We start from the raw sequence: 22,850 nt of genomic DNA on the forward strand, positions 1-22,850 counted from the left end.
CGAAATACGTCTATCTAAGTTATTATAGAAAATGTAGAGCGTACAATCCTCTACATTTTTAAAGCAGTAGGGTGCATTTTTTTTACGTAGTGTCCCCAGTGGGCATAGTCCACGATGCAGTAGAAGTTTACTGTTTTACTCTTTTTGATCTCTTTGTAACGTAGACGGATCCAAATGATCTGGATCGATCGGTATAGATGAGCTGAATTCATCAGTTTATGAATTCGGGAATTCCTCTTGAGAATTTTCCTCTTGTTCCTCAGGGTGTAATTAATTAATTATAAGTGAAAATAAAATTAACAACAAACACAAAATGCAAACTAATCAAAAAAACATGGGTAAGTAGGTACTTAAACAAAATCAAACAAAAATTTTCGAAATTTAAATATGATGGGCAGGTTCCTCTTCCACACAATCACAGAGGTTGTCTTCAGTTTCTTCACTTGCTTCTGTTATGTCTTGTGCAATAGAGCCCAAAGCATCGTTAAAGAAAGACAAGATAGTTAGTGGAACATTGGATTCCCAGTCGTTCCCAAATCTGGCTTGAAGTAGTTTTCCAACGTCATCTTTTTTTTTCATCTCTGATTGTACTAGCAAGTGGTACGTTAGAACGATCTGTCATGTCCCTGTTTAGTTGATAACCCCGTTTCGTCATTGAAGAAAATGTTTTAGAAACATCGTCAAACCGGTAGGTGGGCTCAAGTTTAATTTTTACTTCGATTGCATTTTGTTTTTTAACTTTTTCCAAAATGATTCTTTTCATATCACTTATTCCTTCAATTTTTTTAAGAATCTTGGTTAAATCTTTGTAGTTTTTAATATGCCAGTCTTTCCCTAAGACTCTGACATTTGCCACTTCTTTATAAATTTCGTTATAGCCACTGGGATCAAGAATTTCTTCAACTTTGCGAAGTTTTTTCTCCACTTGTCCAAAGATGCTGTTGGCGGGTAAGTATGAGTGCCCGCGGACAGGAAAATGCATAGTAATTCGTTTTACGAATTGTGGGGACTCTTTTTGAAGCCAGTATGTTAAAGCATGTACTACATGTTGGTTTTTATTAGGGCCCCCACAAAGGTCCGCAAAAAGCCGAATATCGGTAACGTTGTTGTCAATAGCAGCTTTTTGCAGAATAGCTATTTATGTAACAACATCGCCGGGGCATCTGCAAACAATATCTGATTATGCCTCTATCCATATTTTAAAACGACCTTTTGATTCCTTGAGTGGTTTATTTTCCGTTTAACGAGGGTTGTCATTAAAGTGGTGATCCTCAATAACAATAATCCGCAGGTACAATACCTGCCGAATGCCCATATTTTGGAGTATTGTACCTACCTGCGTACTATTGAGGATCGGTTCCTCACCACTTTTACGATAACCATCGTCAAGTGGACAATAAACCGCTCAACGACTCAAAAGGTTATTTTAAAATATCGATAGACGCACTTATAAGTACTGTTACGTTATTATTTTCTCCTGAACTACTCCACCAACAATAGAAAACTTAAATCTCCCAACTTCACCGGGGGAAATTTAAATAACGCTTTCTGAGACTGATCGGATCCGGGTCCGGCACCTAAACACACTTACGTCTCGAGAGCGAGGCTGTTGAAGTAGAAATGATGCTACACAAACACGGTGTTATACAGAAACACAGATGTAATAATAATGGTGTTTAATTTTTGTTTCCTAGCTTTACAATCGACACGTAACAATTTAACTCCAACTTAGATGCCGCTGCGGGCGAAACACAACCGACTATGTAAGGTGATGCTAGGATACAAACCAAGTATTATTCCAAAATAAACAAATCAAAGTTATGGGCCTTGAGACCAAATTGAACTAATCAAAGTTAACAATATAAAAGCGAGGTTAGGAGTGAACTGAAGGTTCTCAAAATAACACGCTGAAGGCGCTTAAACTCTAGTTAAATTTACAAACAGTGCCGGTACTACCAGGCTAAATCTCAAACTATACTAATGACCAATTCATGAAAATTAAACTAAAACTTTCCTTACACCGGGCCTGGGGCTTGAAATCCAAGAAGAGTCCTTGGGAGAGCGAGCCGGAGGAAGGTCCTCCGAGTCCTTCCGCCGCTGGTCTATCACGCCGTCCGTATCCTCGGAAAGTCCTCGGGGTCCTTCCTCCCCACGACACTCCCTAGGGATAGGCGTGAATTAGTCAGATTTAGCCCCGGTGCAAAAAAATGGAAACGATAAAGTAAAGTGATAAATAATAAAAAAAACTTCCGAGAGCCAGCGAGCGCGTCGTTTCTGGCGAGGTCACTCCAGGTCTGATAACGTAAATCAACGTAAAAGAAATGTGCCAAGATGGCGGACAGTAAAAGAAAGACGCTGAAGGACCTTGCCAGATATGAGTTGCTCCTGGACTCGGGTTCCTCGGCCAGGGACAGTCCGGTGTGAGGTCCTGCTCTCCGGTGGGGTCCTGGGGGATGACGTCGGCCCAACAGGGTGGTGAAATTAATCCGCTGAAGCGTAGGGTCGATGACCCTCGTGAAGGAAGCCTTTATCCGCCGCGACGTTTCGGTTGGAATTCTTCTAGGACGATTTCCCAGCCGAATCGGTCTTCCTCCACGGGTTCGCCAGCACCTGTTGCACACTAAAACACCCCCTAATCTCCCCCTTTGAACACAACACTCACACACGGATCGGTCGTAACCTCTGACCTGAACTAGTCGAGAACCCCAGACATGGCGTCTGTTCCACCTTTATATATTTTCCCCTCCTCTCGCCGAATTGACGCGGCCGGTACCGGAAGTCGGGGTCCGAGAGCCCGTTCTGGAATGTTCTAGAACGTTCTCGCCTTTACGATTTACCGCGAAATTTAAATCGTAACAGTACCTATTAAGTTAGGTTATGCAGCAACGAAAATAATTTTGTTTTTTTTTTAAGTAAAAACCCGAAAGACTTTTGTCACCCTTGGTTTTTCGCCCAACATACCTCTTCAGGAATCGTTGGTTGCCTACAAAATTCCCTCGTTTCTCGCGTTTTAAAATGGCCCACGCGTGCCAAAAAAGGCCCAATTTACACACGAACGAGTTGAATACAACGTTTTTTTTGTTCGACGAGCCCCTTAAAGGCTCCAAATCGCTTAAACTCTTTAAAATTAGCTTGACGTTTCGTTTTGACAAGTTGTGACATTTATCAAAATCGTTCACATAGGAGAAAATTCTCAAATTCTGACAGTGTCGAACAAAAATAGTATATTATTCAACGAGTGAGAAAGTTGGCCATTTCCATGAGAATGAAATTTGCGACCACGAGCCGTAGGCGGGTGGAGTAAGTCATTCGAATGGAAATGGCCAATTCTCACGAGTTAAATACTATACTTTTTTTAATCATATTGACAATTGAGTAAATAATTATATATTTTTTATTTCTACGTTTTATTATGTACATATACATTAACCGTGGCATAATTAACAATAGTAAAGGGAAGCGATTTTACATCTAAATTAGTATTGGTTATTTCTTTATTCTTCGTTGTGTTTCGTACACTGCTGCTGGAAGCTTGAACTGCATTGATGATTTTGTTCACTGAGTCCAATAGTCCATCTTGTTATTCATGGACGTGTCTATATAACCTTCGGCTACCGTTGTGGACTTCCAGCCACCATGTCTTTTTAAAGCGGTTATATCGGCACCTGCATCTATTAGTATTGTAGCTGATGATCTCCTGAAACTGTGTCCAGTATACTTTTCAGCTTCCGGTAGCAGTCTCTTGCACTTCTGGTGGCGTACAATTCTCTAGATCATCCACAATTTCCATTTTCTTCTTGATATTTCTGAGAAAACAGATTCGATGACAAATGTCAATGTCAACTATTTTTTAGAAAACAATGGACCGCCGTATAATCGTTACGGTGGTGATAGATACTATCCGTTGAGAAAGTAAAATCTCGTCATCTCATTGGTCTAAGACAAAAATTTTCTCCACGGACTCGACCAATTTTCTCCACAGTTGAAAAAATGACAACTTTCTCAATTAAAAACGTAACGGAAAAGTACACATTTCTTAATATGATTAGAAAAAATATTTTTTTCACAACTTTTTCGACAGTTTAGGATAGTTTAAAAAATCTTCTAACTTTGTTCCAAAAATGGTTTGATCATCGGAACAAAAGTTAACAGGGGGTTGAAAAATTAGCATATAAAACCCTATGGTCAGTCTTAAAAAAAACTCACTGTATATTATTCGGAGTAAAAGTATTATGTGGCTCAACTGAATTATTTAAAATAAGTAAATAAACGTTCAGCTTCGTTTAGTCGACTTTTGACTTAAAATTTAAGGTCTGTACTATTTGGACATAAAATTTAATACAGCACCTTTCTGTCAAAATTTCAGTGTAGTTCATGCTTTACGCTTTTCATATTATGCGGATTTGTTAAAGTAACTAGTAAATTAGAAACAAGATTATTAGATTCTAAAGGACGTTTTACACATTATGACAGTGTGGTGACACTGTTGATTTACATTTTATGTCTCTAATAGTACCAATTTTCACCTGCATGTGAATTTTTCCGAAGTTGAAGTTTTATTTTGCCCTGGACTATAAGAAGCATTTGGTTAGATGTCTAACTTTTTTAGCTAAGTAGATATGTTCCTACGTATTATTTTGGGCAACAGAAAAAAGTAAAATAAAAAAGGTGAATATTTTATTTGTCTCGGTAAACATTGTAAACTCGCACCCAATCTTTATTATGGAGAAGACGAGGATGTTTGTCAATTAACTCCTGACATTCCTGTTTTTTAGGTGCTTTCTTATGTTTGATATGAGACCTAAAATGTTGTCTGGCAACAGATGTCTGTTCCTCGGTCTAAAGAGTTCTACCAGAAGACTTATTTGTTTTCTCAGCTATAGGAGAATGAATTTATAATTAATCATTATAGATGGAATTGTATACCTTTTGTAGTCGAAACTTTTTTGGAAGATATTGGAGTGAGAGTATCAGTCGATTCTATTGTGCCTGAATTTTTATAACAGATCGAACATTAAAATCCTTATTCTCTATTAATAATGTTAATCCTGAGTAAAAGAGCTTTGTAAAAATGCCCATTTATGACATACATAGCCAATCAAAATTAATAACTGTATCCTTATTACTTCTACAGAACTCTATTGTTAACATTTGTGATAGATATAGAGCTCTATTCTGTTAAATAAATATGTTATTTTTAACAGGCTGTTATAATACAGGGTATAACGCTGGTGGTTTCTCTTCACGCTTTACAATTATTTTTCGTGTGTTTTCTTCTTCGGGACGAATTCTCTGACGATTACCGGGTAAAATGATTAAAAGGCGGTGACGATGTATTGGGTCATATGCATAAACCATTAGCAAATGCTTTTACTTGTATTAGTAAGAGATAGAAATACATGGACTCTATTAGATAGAAAAAGATAAGATAAATATATAGTATAAGCAAATGCTTATTCTTATTCATACTACCCATTAACTCGTTTACTCACTGAACTATATAAAATTGTTAACAAAATAGCCACGAGGGCGGTGTGTATAATATTCAATGTCTACGGTTCAACAACTACTTCAAGATTCTTAACTTAACTTAAAACTAGGATGGCTGGTCTGGTGCAGGGCTACCACCCTCTAGTGGTGTAGACAACCAGACATACACATTAGTATAAAAAAATATTGTCTATCGTTACAAGGGTAATTATAAATGATTGTAGTCGAAGCAGGCCATGCCCATGTTATTACATTTTTGCCGCTTTCATGTGAACTGTCAATTTTTGTTGCTGTAACTGTCATTTTTTTTTTTGGTAAAAAGTGCGGTGCGGTTTTTTAATTAAGGATTGAATCCAAAAATAGTTGTTTTGCAACCACACCTAAAAATATTGAGTTGTTTTGCACCCAATTTAACTCCTGTGTGTAAACACACCGTTAAATCTGAATAAGTGAGTACCTACACACCGTACTCACATTTTCTATGTGGAGTGGCAGCCGTAAATTTTACATTCAATTTTTACGCCTACTTCGACTACAATAATGTATAATAACCCTGTATAATCACAAATGAAATGAAGAGATTAAATGCGTTTGCATATGGTTATAACGGCTTAACGGGGCGTTAAAATCATCAGGTCTGATACAGAATAAAGCTCGAGGCATACATTTTGCGCAATATCAAATATCCACCTTGAGAAAATGCTCCTTCGTCTGGAGAAGGTGGACTGTAGGAAGGATTTGCTGCCGTAAGTACATCTGCAACATAATTAACAGCTAGTGTTTCGTACCTATAAGAATAAAGCTGAATACCTTTTGAAACAGCTCGATTAGAAGTTTTCAACTTTTTAAAATTATTAGATGTAAGAACATTAGTTATGTCTTGCTCGTCGCCGTCGTTATCAGACTCATTGTCTGTTTCAGCTAATTTACATTGGAGATCTATATCAATTTAGTTAAGAAATTTTCCCTTAAATTTATGGCCCACACCTTTGTCTATTAGAATAATTAATAATTTTGATATCTTCGCTGTTTGGTAAACACGTAGAGGGATATGGAGGAAGCACTGCCTATGCTGGCAATGTAAAGGAAGCGGCACGTCGCGACACCTGTGCGGAGATCTTTTATGCCGCCTTTTAAAATGACCGCCAGTACTTCCTGAAATTTCGTGACGAGGGTCGTTGGGCATCAGATGCTTCATAGGCGTCGGTGTTCCGTCATTTTACTGGGATTTGGTTTTTTACACGTGAACCGGTTGGTGAATTGTAATTTGTATTTTTTCAGTTGTATAACTCTGATTTGTTTTTATTTTGAACTAAATATTTACGGTCGTCTTCCTACAATTCACACAAAAATTGTCATCAGAAAAAAGTTAAAGGGACGCCACTGGAAAGATGAAATATCTGCCTTAACTTCGGTTTCGCTCGGCTCATCTGGAGACCTTTTATTAGGTCTACAGAAAAGCGCGGTCGTAGCCACTTTTTTGAAGAGTGCTCCCTCCATATCCCTCTACGGGTAAACATCTTCGGGTAATCTGTAAAATAAATTCTTAATCAAAATTATGGATCGGTGGGTATTTGGAACATCAAATTCCAAGTCCGGCAATATCCAAATAGGTTTAATTTTCTTTGGTTCAGATATAAGAATACTTACTTATAAAATTCATTATGTGTCCTTTCGGTAAGCCCCATAAAACGCGCAAATTATTCTGATTCTTCTTTATTAAGGCTTAAAATTTGCATAACTGTGGCAATCTGCTTTCTCAGTTTATTAGAAGTGATTTCGTTAGGGTATTCTAAGTTTGCTTGTTTTGCAAATTTACGCAGTGCACCTCTTGCCCAGTGAGCGTTATCAGGATAGGCAAACAGGTAGCCATTGTTGTCAGGAACTATTTGAGTAATATTTCGGATTTTAATTATTCTGTTAATATAATTTTGAACGCTTTGAGGAAATAAAATGACTACTGCTCTACTGCCTTTGCCCCCCGTAACAACGCGTTTGTAGTGTTTTGCTAAGACTTTTTCAGATTCTGTTAAAGCATTCATACACTTCTTGATTTATGGAGGAAAAATTTTGTAAATAAGTTTGTAGTAAAGTGTATTAAGTGTATTGAACATCGCCAATCCGTTTCCTGTTGTAAAGAATAGTTAAGACCAAAGTCGCCTCTACCAAGAATTTAAATTGTTTCTTGTCATTAGTCTCATTATTAATATGAGCTTTATTGGCAACTTGAGAAACGTAGTCTTTTAGTTTTAAAATATCCTTTGTAAGTGGTAAAATAACAGGTTTATTCCACTTCTTTTCATTTAAGTCTTTAAATGCCATACTGCTTATTTCTGTCGTCCACTGTGACATAATGAGTTCTCTAAAACGTTTCACTTCTTTCAGTTTCTTTTAGCTGTCTTTGCATTTTATGGAGGGATCTTTCTTTAAAAGTAACCGAATAAGAACTTCACAAACTTGTTTCAAAGATGTCCCAATGTGGGCTGACAAACTGGGCGCTTTGTATGTTTTTTTCCTCCGCGTTATACCCTCCAATTCTTTTAGCACATTCAATGCAAATATCAAATTTGGAAGGATCTAAAATATCAATTAATAATGGAATAATAAAATGGAATAATGCTTATTGTAGTTATGTAAGTTCGTGGAAATATTTGTTTACAAAACGTGACAACAACGCTGGAGGCCATTTGACAATTCCCTGCAGGTAAAGTTATACACGGTTCGTCGGAAGGACATTTTAGTTCGAAAAAATTGCTCATTGATAAAACTGTTTTTATTGTACAGGGTTATTATAAATGTTTGTAGTCAACGAGCCCATGAAAACAAATGAAATTTTTTCTTTTGCCGTTCCATAGTTCAATACGAAAATGATACGAAGTAGATTATTATTCTTGACATTAGGAGGTTATGTTTACCTTCAAAAAATTCTTCGAATTCTTAACCACAACAGTGAAGATTCGTTTAAAGAGATTGTTCCAACGTTTTAATATCGTGAGTAACAGTGACTAAAATCCATCAAGACGGGATTTGTTATCAAAGTGAATTTTAAAGTTCATATGGTTCAATCCATCTCATACGGATAATAAAATTTAATTTTCTCTATTTCAGTTTTGTAAACTTATCCACTGGTGTTTAACCATAGGTGTGTAGAACTGAATTGTTGCTGTTAAATTATTCAATGGGTACTGAATCATTTTTGTTTTAAAAGTTTCGAGGAAACAATGTTAAGTACCACAAGATTCCAAAACTGTTGATGGAAAATGAGAGAATGAAATCATTGTAAATAGACATTTTATTTATGTGTTATATGGCAACAAATTAAAGCTATTTAACTGTCCAGCAAGGTTTTATTGTTGTTAATGTGCATTAAATGATTTCCAATGTTATAATGTGGAGGAGCAGGATACACAAGATGGGCGACGTCAGACAGGTGCATGTGTTGATCCAATCTGGAATAGTTGTTAATGAAATCAGCAACAAATATGGAAGAGGAGGTATACTTATTAGTTCTAACGTCTCCCTGTGTACAATCAGGTTATGAACTTACAGCAGGACCACAAGGGCGTAGTAAATGGGGAGGCCAGGTGGGCCCGGCCCACCCCAGAATCCTTCTGGCCCACTCCAGAATAAAAGTAAAACACATTAAAAACAAGATACATCTGCAATATCTATCTATCATCTGTCTGGTTTAAAGTCTGGCCCACCCCAGCAAAAAATCATTGCTACGCCCTTGCAGGACCATGCCTTGTTGGAAAAGAATGACAAATCCAAAATTCTGTTATCATTTAGGTTGTTTAAAAACCAGCTGCAATATGCAACACGACGTGGATAATCTTTTCTTCACAATTTTCTGACTTGTGCTCAGTGCTACACCTGACTGTGCTGACAGCAATGATGTTCTGGGATTTTGTTCCATTCTCTCTCTCAAAACTTCACCAACTTGAAGCCTTCTCGATGACTTTTCCTTTGAAGCATCTCTAGTTTTGTCTATTCACAATCCATCGAATGTGGGTCATTAAAGATTGTTCCTCTATCTCTAAATTAGGAAACTTTGCGGGATATTGATCCTTACATGATTGCATTCTGTTTTCATCTTGTACACCATTTTAATAAAATGAAATAATAATGAAAATAGTCTGTTCCACGGTGTACCCCATTGCAATCCTAAAAATCCTTTTTATCCTAAAAAAATGTGTTTAGGAGAAACTGATAATTAGAAGAGAGAATTTGGAAGAGAACAGTTAACCTGAAAATAAATTTACTTGAAACTTACAGAATTTTACTAACCTAACCTTGATCACTGTTGTATACTCATCGTCGTCGTCTGTGGTCTTAACACTCTTAACTTTTACTAAAGACTTATTTTGATTCAATGGAAAAAAATGGGGTAATCAAGTGATTTGACATTAACAGCGACTTTTACCGTTTCAGTTGGTCTGACTTGGTCAGGAGCTCACTCATACCAATATTCCACTAGATACAGTGCAGAATCGAAACAAGGCGGCACAAATTCATGGCCTACTTGGACTACAAACATTTATAATAACCCTGTATTTCTTTAAGCTGGCAGTGTCATAGGAAATGATTTTTTAAATAATTTTAGGTTGAGTTTCTTTTTTATTTACTCTCTTTTAATATGTAACAAAAAATGATTATGTATAAGGCAAAAGTATAACAAATTTTATTCAAATACAAGAAATAACAATTAAAAACAGCCTAACAAAACAGACCTAAATGTGTACACTATTATAAGCAGTTATTGCTGCAAAAAGACGCTCACAAAATTTTGAGTTATTTGCAGTAGTTTTGTAGTTTTTTTGAAATCACTGTGAACAGCCTCTGAAGCTTGTTCACAGAAGAATCCCAAGCCTTTTTGTTCCTTTTCACAAAATTGTGGAATGTGAAAGAATATTGCATGCAGTTTTGGTGTGACACTTGAATTTAAAACTAAAAAATCATTTTTAAAGGTTTCTATTATCTTTATATATTTGTGATCTAAATCTTTTCCAAAACAACTGGTCACCACTTTTTCAAAACTTGATAAGCATTGCACATATTTTAAGCAACCAATCGGGCTAATGGAACATAAATAGTCAATGTTAGACAACAGACGCCGACACGAATTTCCGTTAAAACAACCACCATAAAATGCTTCTCGTTCAACCGAATAAAACTTGACCCATTTTTCACAAACGGCAGCAAACTCTTGGTACATTTTAGTATAAAGATAATTCACTACTCCCAGCATTAAATGCAACTCCGGTGGAGGTATAATATCTAACACATTTTCTTGTTCATGTCTGGGTTTGAACAGCGGCATACCAACACAGTTGAGAAAAAATTTTGCTTTCTTTGTATCACCTCCATCGTCCAACCAGTTCTTATAATTGTTTTCGTTGTCAGTCAGTGTTCTAGAGCGACCACAACGGTCTAACTCTGCCTTTTTTGTATTACACCAAGTGCAAGGGTGGGCTGAAGAATGAGACATTAAGCCTGTTAATATGTTCGCCATCTTCAGATCACAAGCAACGGTGACGTTATCATTTTCCTTAATAAATTCATCAAGTTTCAAAATGTTCCATAACAAGGATACATTATAATAATTTTCTTCTATATCACAGACAATTCCCAGAATAATCAACTTTTTTACACCAGAATCATTGCTACTGTTGTTCCGCTCGTCCAAAACATTTATTTTATCTATCACATTAACACATACTTTTAAAAATCCTCCACCTCCGTCAATTCCAATTTTAATGTTATAGTACCGAGAAAGTGCTCGTTTATCGACAACTAATTTCACTAATTCTTCAACATTTTTGCAGTAAACCACAGATCTCAGAACATTATTTGAACCTTTTGCAGAAAATGATACATTTGATAATTTTTCAAAGAATGGAGCAAGTTCATAATTTTTCTCTGTCAATTTAGCTTTCAAATTTGGGGCAATTGACCGAACTGAAGCTCGTCGTAAATGGGTGGTAAGTTTCAATGTTTCGTTATCACTTAAATTTAAAGAAGATTTAATCTTCAATACATTGTCGACAGATAAAGAATGTAGATTTTTCTTTGTAGATGAAGGACCTATTAATACAGGTAATCGACGCCCGGTGCTAGTAGATAAATATATTGGTTGACTAGAACAACTTTCTTGATTTTTAAGAAGGCCTGAAACTATTTTCTCTGTGGACTTTGATGATACACACTCTGTGGCCATCTTTACTAGATTGTTATTGCGAACAATTTCCTTACATACATGTTGCTTTCCACGCCCAATTTTGGAACAACATTGTCCACACAATCGGGATTTTTCTTTATTTTTTAAAATGCCAAAAAAAGACGGTCGTCCTACCTTTTTACGTTTGGGAATGTTTCTACAAACTGCATTTGATCGACCAATCTTGCAAATATCGCATTGACAATCTTCAATGTGACGGGTCTTGGTCTTGGAAACGTATTCTTTCTTGAATAGACAAGTAGCTCTATTTTGCGATTAAAAATCCCGCGACCATACTCGGAGAGCACTTTTTGGTACGTAAGACACAAGGCACATGGAAGACTAACATCATCAATTTTATAGTTATTGATAAAATACTTTTCTATAATGGACACTTGACATGTATTTATTTGACACATTATTCGTGTTTTGCCAAAACACAGCAAACAAACTCTTTTTCGATTTTCTTCGTCTGATTTCATTGTTGAAAAAGCACTTTGAATTATAAAAATAACTGAGAATGAACTCGCATAAATTATTTGACAATTATTACTGATTTTCCGTTTTTGTGGCACAGCCCCCTATGTTTTAGTTTTGTTCGAGTGTCTGAATTATTGCGCTACATTATTATTTGACTGATTATGGAAGATTTGAAGATAAAAACCCAAAAAAAGAAATTAAAACCAAGAACAACCAGAAATTTCATAAAATATTGCAAAAAATAAAATTTGCGCCTGGGATGATTTCAATTTTGAATTTTCCTGATGTAATAAGCGCCAAAGTACACGTCTATGACTTTCTTTTTGATGAGCAATTTTTCAAACTAAAATGTCCTTCCGACGAACCGGGTATATAAAAGAGGCGAGTTTACTCTTGCATTTTTCGGAGGCAAGTTGAGTGGAACGACGTATCATATTTTTGTATAATTAAAAAATTTACCAATCTAGAGTTCCCCCGATTCGTATCCGTTTAAAATTTACATTTCTGCCAAATACACACTTGTATAGTGGAACCAGAAATATAGTGATTTTATGAGGGATGGAGTACATTACCTTGAGAGGGTCAGTTATGGCAGGGCAATAAACTTCTGGCACTCCTCGCGCGACTGGGCTCTATCTAACTTTGTCTCCGATGGTCCATTTTCAGACGGCTCAAAAACATCTGTCATAGAAGATTTATAACTCTCTTCAAGTTGGTAATAAAAGTGACCCCAAAATTGTAAAAGAAATTATCGACCAGAGTCAATAAAATCACTATATTTCTGGTTCCACTATATCTGTGTTCTTTAAGGCGGAGGCGAGGTAATCCTATACATGTGTGGAGGCGAGTAGGATAGCTATGCACGTATATACAGGCTGGTCCCGATATAACCTGCCAGAAGAAATCCAGTAATAGGTGACGATGAGTAGAACTCATACAGCATACAGTGTACAGCGTTTTCAATCAATGTCATTAATTTGATTTAGTTTGTCAGATTTGAGATTTGTCATAAACGATTCAGGTACCTACCTATGTTGCTTAGATACTGTCATCCTTACAAGCACCAACAATTAATTCCTGAGTAGGTACGTATTTTTGTGGTCAGCAGCGTCGAATGGGTGTGGTGTGACGATCACTTACGGTAGTGACGTCACGGGATTTGACGCCGTTCGGGTCGGTCGCGGTATGCCTCGAGCGCCAGTCCCTTTTTTCGGCTGTGGTGGGACGCCACACGGCGGAGTAGCTTCGCGGAACGTACGGTGTCCGGGGGTCGGCTGTCAGGGCGCGGAAAGCGGGTAGCAAAACAAGCAGGTGTCGCAACAGGCGGGCCTTTATTTACAATATGTACAAAAACGGGTGTTGATACCTGGTGGCGCCGGAACCTTTCGGGGACGGTGTCCGTGACCTGGAAGAGTGTTCCGGGCGGCTGTCGGAGGAGAGCGCGGCTCGGACTTACTGTCGTTCCTGTTCGGGGCGAAAGAGAGAAGGGTGAAAGGAAAGCGGGATGGCCGGGGTTCCCTCAGCGGGAAGGAACAAGCCAGGACGGAGGGAGAAAGCGGGAAGGCCGGGGTTCCCTCGCAATGGGAAGGAACGGGCCAGGGGGGAAGAGAGCGGGATGTCAACAAGGTCGGAAATCAGAAGTGCATCTCTGCGCGGCACCTTTGATCTTTTAGAACCGATTTTCGTGACCTTCGGCCGAGGTGGCCATTTTGCTGGACTAGAAGACACGCCCGGATTGAACAAAATTATGATTATTTTGACACGTCTTCGCCGCACACACATGTCCACCTCTACTTCTCCAAGACATTTTGAAGTATTTTAGCACGAGGGATAAACAAATCGAAACAATAAACAAATCAAATGCAGACTGTCAAACGTAAACGATAGCCCCAGAAAATGGCGTCAGAACGATGGGCGACGAGATGCGCGAATTATAGAAAGTGGAGGGAGATTCACTTCTGATTGTTCTCTATTCTGTGGCGGAGTCGCAGTCGGAGGTTGGTTCGGAAGCGGGACTGGAAGCGGAATGAGGATCGGAATCGGAATGAGCTCTGCAGGCTCGGCGCGGTCCTTTTGTTGCCTCGGCCGCGCCATGGTGGGACTGCGCGCGGCCGGTGACTAGCGGCTGGGGCGGTGGGGGAGCTCGGCTCAGCGCAGAGTCCGGGTATTGTCGGCCGGAAGAAACACGGGTTCCGGGGCGGATTCGGTGGACGCGATTAAGGCAGTTGGCTCCGCGCTAATTTTCTGCACCGGCTCGGAGAAGGAACGGAATTTTTCCGCCACCGGGAGCGTTTATTAGAAACTTGTTACAGTGGATAGGGGTTAATTTATCCCCATTATTTTGGACCTAACGAAAAGGGGTTTTTTGGACTTGTTAGATCCTTCTAATGACCCAGAATTTTTTTGGCATATCGGGACCACCTGTATATTTCAAATAAAACTTAAACATAATATTAATAATAATAATAATAATAGCTTTTATTAACCCAAGAACAAAACTGTCCACAAAGGGTCACAAATAATAAATAATGTATATGTATATTCATAGGCATATACATAAATAACAATAAAAGAGAAAAGAAAAGGTAAAAAAAAACAACCTAGAAAATAATATAATAGAGAAAAATTAAATAAAGAAAAATTAAATAAATAAATAAATCCCCAACATAACCAGCAAATACATCAACCACATCTAATTCAACAAAGACAATGCTTCAGATATTCGACGACGGAATGTACCAGCATGATATTCAAATATATCAGCAAATAGCTGCAACTGGTTATACAACGTACACATAGCAATAATTGGTGAATTTTGATGGTAATTAGTGCTTGAAAGTTGATTGCAGAATGTAGCACTATAACGAATTCCCAATTTTGGGATTCTAAACTTTAACATTTCAACTAATTCCGAACAATCAATCTTGCAATGCACGATTCTGTGTAAGTACAAAACAGGTGCAATCTGACGCCTGACATACAAGGGTTCCAGCTGAAATTCATTGATTAAACATGTGTAGGCATAACCCCTAACTGGATAAGCACCAAATTTAACAAGGTACAAATACTTTAAAAATTTCCTTTGTATGGACTCAATGGAAGAAACATGAGTTTGATATCTAGGGTTCCATACCACACAAGCATATTCAAGGTGAGAGCGAATGAAAGCATAGAATAATAGTTTAAGGCAATCAATACTTTTAAAACTCTTAGTGTTCCTAATTATAAATCCTAACATTTTATAACATTTAGAAGATAGATGTTCATAATGTTTAATAAAATTTAATTCTCGGTCAAAAACAACACCCAAGTCTTTTTTATTGTGACACCTATTCAATACAACGCCGTTAATACTATATGGATACTCTATACATGACCGTATCCTAAAGAAAGACATTGCTTCACATTTCTTTATGTTTAGGTTCAGCATATTCCTACTACACCAGTCACAAAGAGCATCTAAATTTAATTGTAAGGACAGACAATCATCAATGCATTTAACAACCTTCATTAACTTCAAGTCGTCGGCATACATCAAGACTTCCGAGGATATGTGTTTAGATAAATCACTTACAAATATTAAAAACAGAATAGGACCCAAGTTAGAGCCCTGATTAACGCCGCTAGTCACTTCATACATATATGATTTAACTCCGTGATATTCAACATACTGCCATCTATTTGTTAGCATTGAAAAAAACAGTCTCATAAGACCATCGCAAACACCAACATTTTTAAGTTTATCCAGAACTATTCTGTGCTGCACCTGGTCAAAAGCTTTACTGAAGTCAGTAAACACTACATCCACTTGACTCTTGGCTTCTAGTGCATCAGAAATACGCTGAGTGAAAACTGCAAGATTAGTAACTGTGGAACGACCCTTAACAAAACCATGCTGATGTGCGGGTATAAACTTGGCTACGTGACTATACAAATGTGAAGCAATAATACGTTCAAATAATTTAGCAAAATTCGGTATAATAGCTATGGGTCTGTAATTAGATACAATGGATTTATTCCCAGACTTGAAAACTGGGCAAATTTTAGAACAACGCCACAGGTCAGGATAAACACCAGTCTCTACAATAAGGTTCATTATAAAACATAATACATCTTCAAAGCAATTAAGACAATCCTTAACTAAAAACGATGGTATTTGATCACTAACCATAGTAAAACTTGGCTTTAGGTTCTTACAGGCCATCCTTAAATCCGGGACATTTACTGAAAAAAGATGCAATACATCACAGAATAGCGTGGTATCACAAATCGAGTCACTGCAACCCACATCACTATCCTCACCATTGGAGACAAACACACTCTTAAAGTAATCTGCAAATCCATCGACGATGCCTTGAGCGGAAGATAGTAGAATTTCATTATTATATAGTTCACCAGGTATTCGAGTTGAGTTCTTTTTAGTGTTAATGTAGTTCCAAAAATCAGTGGGGTTAGATTTGATTCTACTTTCAGCAGACCGAATAAATTCATTGTATTCAGCACGAATATTTTTCTTAATTTCATTTTGGATACGTTTGGCTTGATCTTTATACATTTGTAACTTGGTCTTTTTATATGATTTCCAAGCTCTTCCTTTCCTCACGATGCTGTTAATAGTACACTTACTGAACCATGGTGGATATTTAGAAACTCCATTCTTAAGTAATGGGACACATTCATCAATCACCCGCAGAATTTTAGTGTAAAAAAGGTGACACGCAGAGTTGACATCTTGGCAGTGCATTACATCATGCCAGACTATGGCTTGAAATGCTGCATACATTTTAGGGAAATTAGCCCTACGATAATTGTATCTCAACTCAGGAGAAGAGGCAGTAAAATTATTTTCAACCATAGAAAGACAATTCACCTCGATATCTAAAGATGGATGGTGAACATCTTCACTTACCAACGGTTCGTCGCATCGATAAACTGATATTTTAACTGCAGTAGATGCATACACTAAGTCTAGAAGTCTGTCAAAGCCATTTAAGATGTGGTTGTGTTGAACTAAGTCATGGAAATTTGTAAAATTAGAAAGAATACCTTTCTTACTTAGCAAAGAGGGTATGTTAGGGTCACTATAATCCGGAATATTGAAGTCTCCAGCCAATATTGTACGAGATTTCAGATCAATTGAATCTTCAAGATATTCAAGAATAACGTTGTAGTTATCTACTGGAGATGAGGGGGGTATATATATGGTTACAACATTTAACACCACACCATCACTACCAAGGTGCAGCTTACAAGCAACAATATCAATATTATTGACAGGGCAGTTGATAGTGAATTCATGGACCCTTAAAACTTGTCTGAAAGCAGATAACACACCACCACCTCTGCCAGTCTTCCTGTCACTTCTAAAGACACGATATTGGTCATTAAATATTTCAGACGATAAGACATTATCATTAAGCCATGTTTCTGTTAGCAGGATCACATCATTCTGACAAGAGAGTATATTTGTAAAGAAAGTATCTATCTTGGTGTTAAGGCCGCGTACGTTTTGATATAATATGTGGAGTGTAACATTGCTATGCGTTCTTGAGTTATTCATTGGTTTTTTCGATCATCAATTCTCGCATTGACGATATTGGGAATGCCGTTAGTGTACTTCAGCTTGATGTTTTCGCCCTTACTGCGTCGTTCACGGAACTCTTGCCGCACTAAATAGGCCTTATCCGTTGACGAGCAGTCAAATCATGATTGACATATATATTATCCTTTACCTTATAACGTTTTAGTACATTAATCAGTGTTGAATAGGAATATTAAAGCTTCTTATGGTCTGTAAATACTAAATTGATATTTAAATGTATAAAAAAATAGGACTTACGAGATGTCTTAATTAGTGCTTTATTGAAAATGTTCACAAAAATCCACAGTTGTTCTCTCAATAAATATAAATTTCTATTATTTTATTAACAACTGAAAATGTTACTTTTTAATTAATAAGATCAATAAGAATTAAGTGATTCGTTAAAAAAAAAACATTCGAAGCTAAAGACTGAAAAGCGGTGAGGTACGGCATGCAGTACCAACTGGGGAAGAGCGATGCAATAATCTAGACGTTCTGCGCATCTGGCAACTCTGTCAAGGGTCGCAAATGAGTTCCTCCACGCGGTAAAATGTTTGCAGGTCTCTACCTTTTTTATCCTTATCGACAAACTTATTCCTCCAAGTACCTGTAATCGGATTAGAGGCCGGCGGCGGCGGTCCATCCGGACTGGCCATTACGTAGCCACCAGTTAAAATTCAGTAAAATGTTTAATTTTTTCCAAGATTTTCAAAAAGGTAGGTACCCCTACCCACTCCACACTTAAAATTAAGGCTAAGTATACAACACTTAATATCAATTTTTCTGGTGACAAGTTAACATTCTGTCTCTGCGTACAATAAATGATCAAAAAGTTATTTACAGTGAAAAAGGAAACCCTTTATTGGTTATTAATTGTGCACATTTTTTTAAAACTAGTGTGATGAAAGATGGAAAAACACGCTACGTGAAAGCAGTTTCGTATTATAATAAAATTGTAACAATCTGTAGCATGTCAAAATGCCACTATTCTTTTGGCCGGTGTAGGAGGCCCAAGTAATCCTACTATTGCTGGCGGGAAAATCACATCGCTGCTCAAACACCTGGAGCTAGCAAGAAAAAGCACGACGTCACATGTCTACGCGACGCGCCCACCCTGCCGTAACATTTTTCGGGACGCTCACTTCGAGATCATTCAGTTTTGCTTGTTTGTTTCATCAGTCAGTTCATTTTTTTGCTTATCGTTTCGCTTTTGAGTTTCATTTCGGAGTTACTGTACCAGCCATTTCGGGGCGGCTGGAACAACACGCGTTGGCCCCTAAATTTAGGGCTGAGGTGGCTTCACGCCTCAAGGCTGTCTAGCTTCGGCCTATCTTTTTGTCGTTCTCTTTTTTCTTCTTTCTCCTTTCCTTTTCCCTCAATACCCCTTTTCTTCTTCTCAGCTCGGGTAACCGTACGGCAAAGTCAGTTCCGTTTCCCTTTCATTCCCGTGACTTGCCGGAACGTTATCTTCTTCTCTTCTTTTCCCCAACCTTCTTCCTTTTGTTCGTGTGTGTCAAACCTATGAGATCCTGCGGAAAATGGCCGTTACCATCTAACGTGAAATACGCGCGGACTCACCGACACTTTACCGCAACAACATCCGTGAATTTCCCGGTCGGTGAAATCCAATGTAAACAAACCGGCGCCATGATCGTCCATCTGTCATTTTAGCGCGCACTTGTAGTACCGCCGGAAATGGTCATTAAGATGCGCTGTTCGTGCAAACATCGGGACGCCTTATTGTAGCGGAAAATAAGGTCCAGCTATTTCGTGTCGCGCACTCCTAGACGCGGGGGTAACAAAAAAAAAAACAGATCGTCAGCGGAAATCGAGGACTCGGTCGGCGACCGCCGGGCGGGCGGCTGTGCCGCAAGTCGCGAGAAGCGAATTACGTGCGTGGCGATCGGGATCCGCAATCATCCCAGAGAGCGGATTGCCGATCCCATGGTGCATATCGTTCGGCGCTGCCAGGTTTCGGGGGCCGCCGAGGAGCCCGAAGAGTTTACCGTTTTTACCGTTATCGAGAGACCCCTCGCATCTAGAGAGAGAGAGGTAATTATCGTTCATTAGCGATTTCGCATCACTAATACCGTCCATTAGGGGTAGTTCGATCCATCTACCGTACCGTACCGTGAGGAAGTACCGGAAAGTCCTCCTTCAAATTTACCGTTGAGCAGCCCCTTTCAGCGGAAAGGTAATTACCGAACAATGCGCAATTTTCGATACTAACGTCCATTCGTTAGGGGTTGTTTGTTTGTATAGTTGCTGCTTACGTTGGTCACGTTCTTTCGCTTATGGTCCATTTTGTAAGGACACGTCAGGATCACGCTGTGATGCCGTGCCTGGTGTCGCAAGCGTAGTCCTGTAGCGCGTCAGGATCATCTGGGTTTATCGTTTTCGGGCCAAATTTTGGACTCAAGGTCATGCCGTGACACCAAATCGTCTCATCGGAGCACGTAGCCGCTACCGCAAAATTGACAGGACATTCGTTCGAGGAATCGACAGATTCGACTTGAAGACAAGATAAGTCGCAATTTTTCATATCGCCATTGTTTAATAAGACACGCCTCGAATTTACCGCTTCTCAACGTATCGATTTCTTGTATGTTTAGTAATTGTTGAGACTTCTCATATTTTATAAATTTTTGCAACTTCTCACATTTTATCGAACATTGTCATATTTCATAGAATTAAAAATTTTCATATATTTCATATTTCACAGTTTTGCATAGTTATTGTCATTTTTTTACATTCAGAAAATTCTCCAATTTAAAACATCAACATTATCGGGATCTTTCCGACTTTAACATTTTTATAACCATCAATTTTTATTTTCATAATCAAGGTCATTACCTGACACACGCACACATTACAGTATTCTTACGTCTCGCCAGTGAAATGTTGACGTTTTTAAGAAATAATTTCTAAACCATACATTTTACATTTTACTTGAAAGAATCGTTTCTAATTAATTCTAGTGTTTAGCTTCAACAAACAAAAGTTAGAAGGTGGTTTAATATGAGTTTATTATTAAACAGAGACAGAATTAAAACATAAATCCTAACATAATATAAAATAATTTTTTCACGATCGGGAGTAGAAATCAACTTCTCGGATGTCAACGTCGTGACAGAAGTAGAGCAGTTTTAATTTTTTTGACAGTTGTGACAAAAATCTAATGGGAGTTTTCATTTTTTTTTGACAGTTGTGACAAAAATCTGATTGTGTTGTCAAGGCAACTACTAATTCCATTAAATTCATCGAAAGATGACAACTTATTTGTCATCATTTTTTTATTCTTAAAATTTGAGATTTTTGTGCTGTTTCTACTCCCTACCGTGAAAAAAATAGTATATATACTTCTGGAGAGAATGCTCATTTTTCCCTCGGTGCTTTGTAGCCCTCGGGCTTCGCCCTCTGGCTACAAACTGCACCTTAGGAGAAATCATGCATTTCTCTCCCTCAATATATAATATACTATTGTTTTTAGCTTTCGAAATATGTAATACATAATAGATAAGTAATTACCAAATACGATCGAATACGAATAAAAAAAGATAAAATAAAATATTGATTTCAAATTAAGAAAAATATAGTTTTGCAAACCGTTAGGCGCTAGACAGTTTTTTAGTTTTTTTACTATTGGCAGAATTCTCTTTGCTTTCGCGGTATATTTTATTCCTATTTACTTTAGAATAATTATTTAAAAAAATATTAGAAAACTTTGTAATACATTTTTTAAATAATTTTAATATTACTCGCCACATTCACACGACCATATAGCATTTCTTTGTAATTGCAAGCTTTTTTAAAAGTACGCGTTGATTTCGCACTTTAATAAATTCAATTTCAAAGTTTTGTCCTATTAGTACTTTAAATAACACGAACATTTGAGATACTACACTCACCGGCAGAAAAAGCGGAACACCATTATTATTTAAAAATCTATCGTCGCGGTATGTGGTTGCTCTTTTGCTCTTTTTCAATCATTCTTTTGAAACCTTCTAACAGTTCGGTGACGACTAGCAAGAGGAGCCTCAATAGCATTAGCTGCATAACCCTGTATACAGGGTCTCCCAGAACTGGCGGACCAAAATAACACGGTGAAATCATTATCTTCTGGCAATAATAGGAAAAATATTTTAAAAAATCCATCCTCATTGGATTTTAAAATAAGAACGTTTTTAATTGACCAATCGCGTGTAGATATAAAATTACCTTAAAAAATTACATTCGTAACTATCGAAACAAATTTGATTGTTGCAAAGACATTATAATTGAATATTATGTCATAATAAATTATTTCTGACAATTCTGACAAGTCATTAAAAACGCGTAATGTTTACCGCTTCAGAATATTTTGATATGCTTGTCTTATATGGACAGTGTGATGAGAGTGCCACAGTTGCTCCTCAGGAGTACGCAGTTCGTTTTCCCAATAGGGAACATCCTAGCAGAAATACTATAACCTGAAAAGTACTATAACCTAAAAACGTCCGTCATTGCACAAACAATGCGGATACCCAACAATGCATATGCATCATTTGAAATCTATCCATAGTTACAAATAAAGCAGGAAAACTAATTAATAGGTAACTTAACATCAACAACAGCATTGGTCACTTTAAATTGCTTTTTTCCTAATCACTATTTAAGATAGATTTTTTTGAACATTTTTCCTATTATTCCCAGAAGATGATGAATTCACCGTATTATTTTGGTCCGCCAGTTCTGGGAGACCCTGTATATTGAACTTCAGCTTCATTTTGTGAAATTGCCTCATCTTCTGCATCTTCAAACTTTTCGACCAATTCATTTTCATCTTCACTTGATTCTTGTTCACAAGAATCAAGAAACTCTTTTAACGAAAATTCACCTTTATTTTCAAACAGAAAGGATTTTCAATTTTCTTTCAGATTTCAAGACCTGCATGACTGAAATATGATAATTTCCGCCACTCATTTGTCTATTTGCCAAAACGGTCTTCTAGGGAATGTGTTTGAAATTTGAATAATTAAATATACTGGAATTATAGGTCGTCAATTAAATATCTGCAAAGTGCAATTATGGTTTTCAATGAGT

At 37.4% G+C, this 22,850-nt stretch overlaps 2 long non-coding RNA genes across 3 annotated transcripts in view; one reads left to right on the plus strand and one right to left on the minus strand.

Annotated features, from left to right (window-relative positions):
• The window catches only part of LOC138123525 (uncharacterized), a 309,532-nt gene that overhangs the window by 102,785 nt on the left and 183,897 nt on the right, over nt 1-22,850 (plus strand). The gene's annotated exons all lie outside the window — the stretch shown is intronic.
• Nucleotides 8,765-9,921, minus strand: LOC138123730 (uncharacterized). Its single transcript, XR_011156895.1, has 2 exons — nt 8,991-9,921; nt 8,765-8,939 (listed from the first exon to the last, which is right to left on the minus strand). It is a non-coding gene; the product is annotated as an uncharacterized lncRNA (long non-coding RNA).

This window comes from Tenebrio molitor, chromosome 2 (assembly GCF_963966145.1).
Source record: "Tenebrio molitor chromosome 2, icTenMoli1.1, whole genome shotgun sequence".
Classification (NCBI taxonomy): Eukaryota; Metazoa; Arthropoda; class Insecta; order Coleoptera; family Tenebrionidae; genus Tenebrio; species Tenebrio molitor.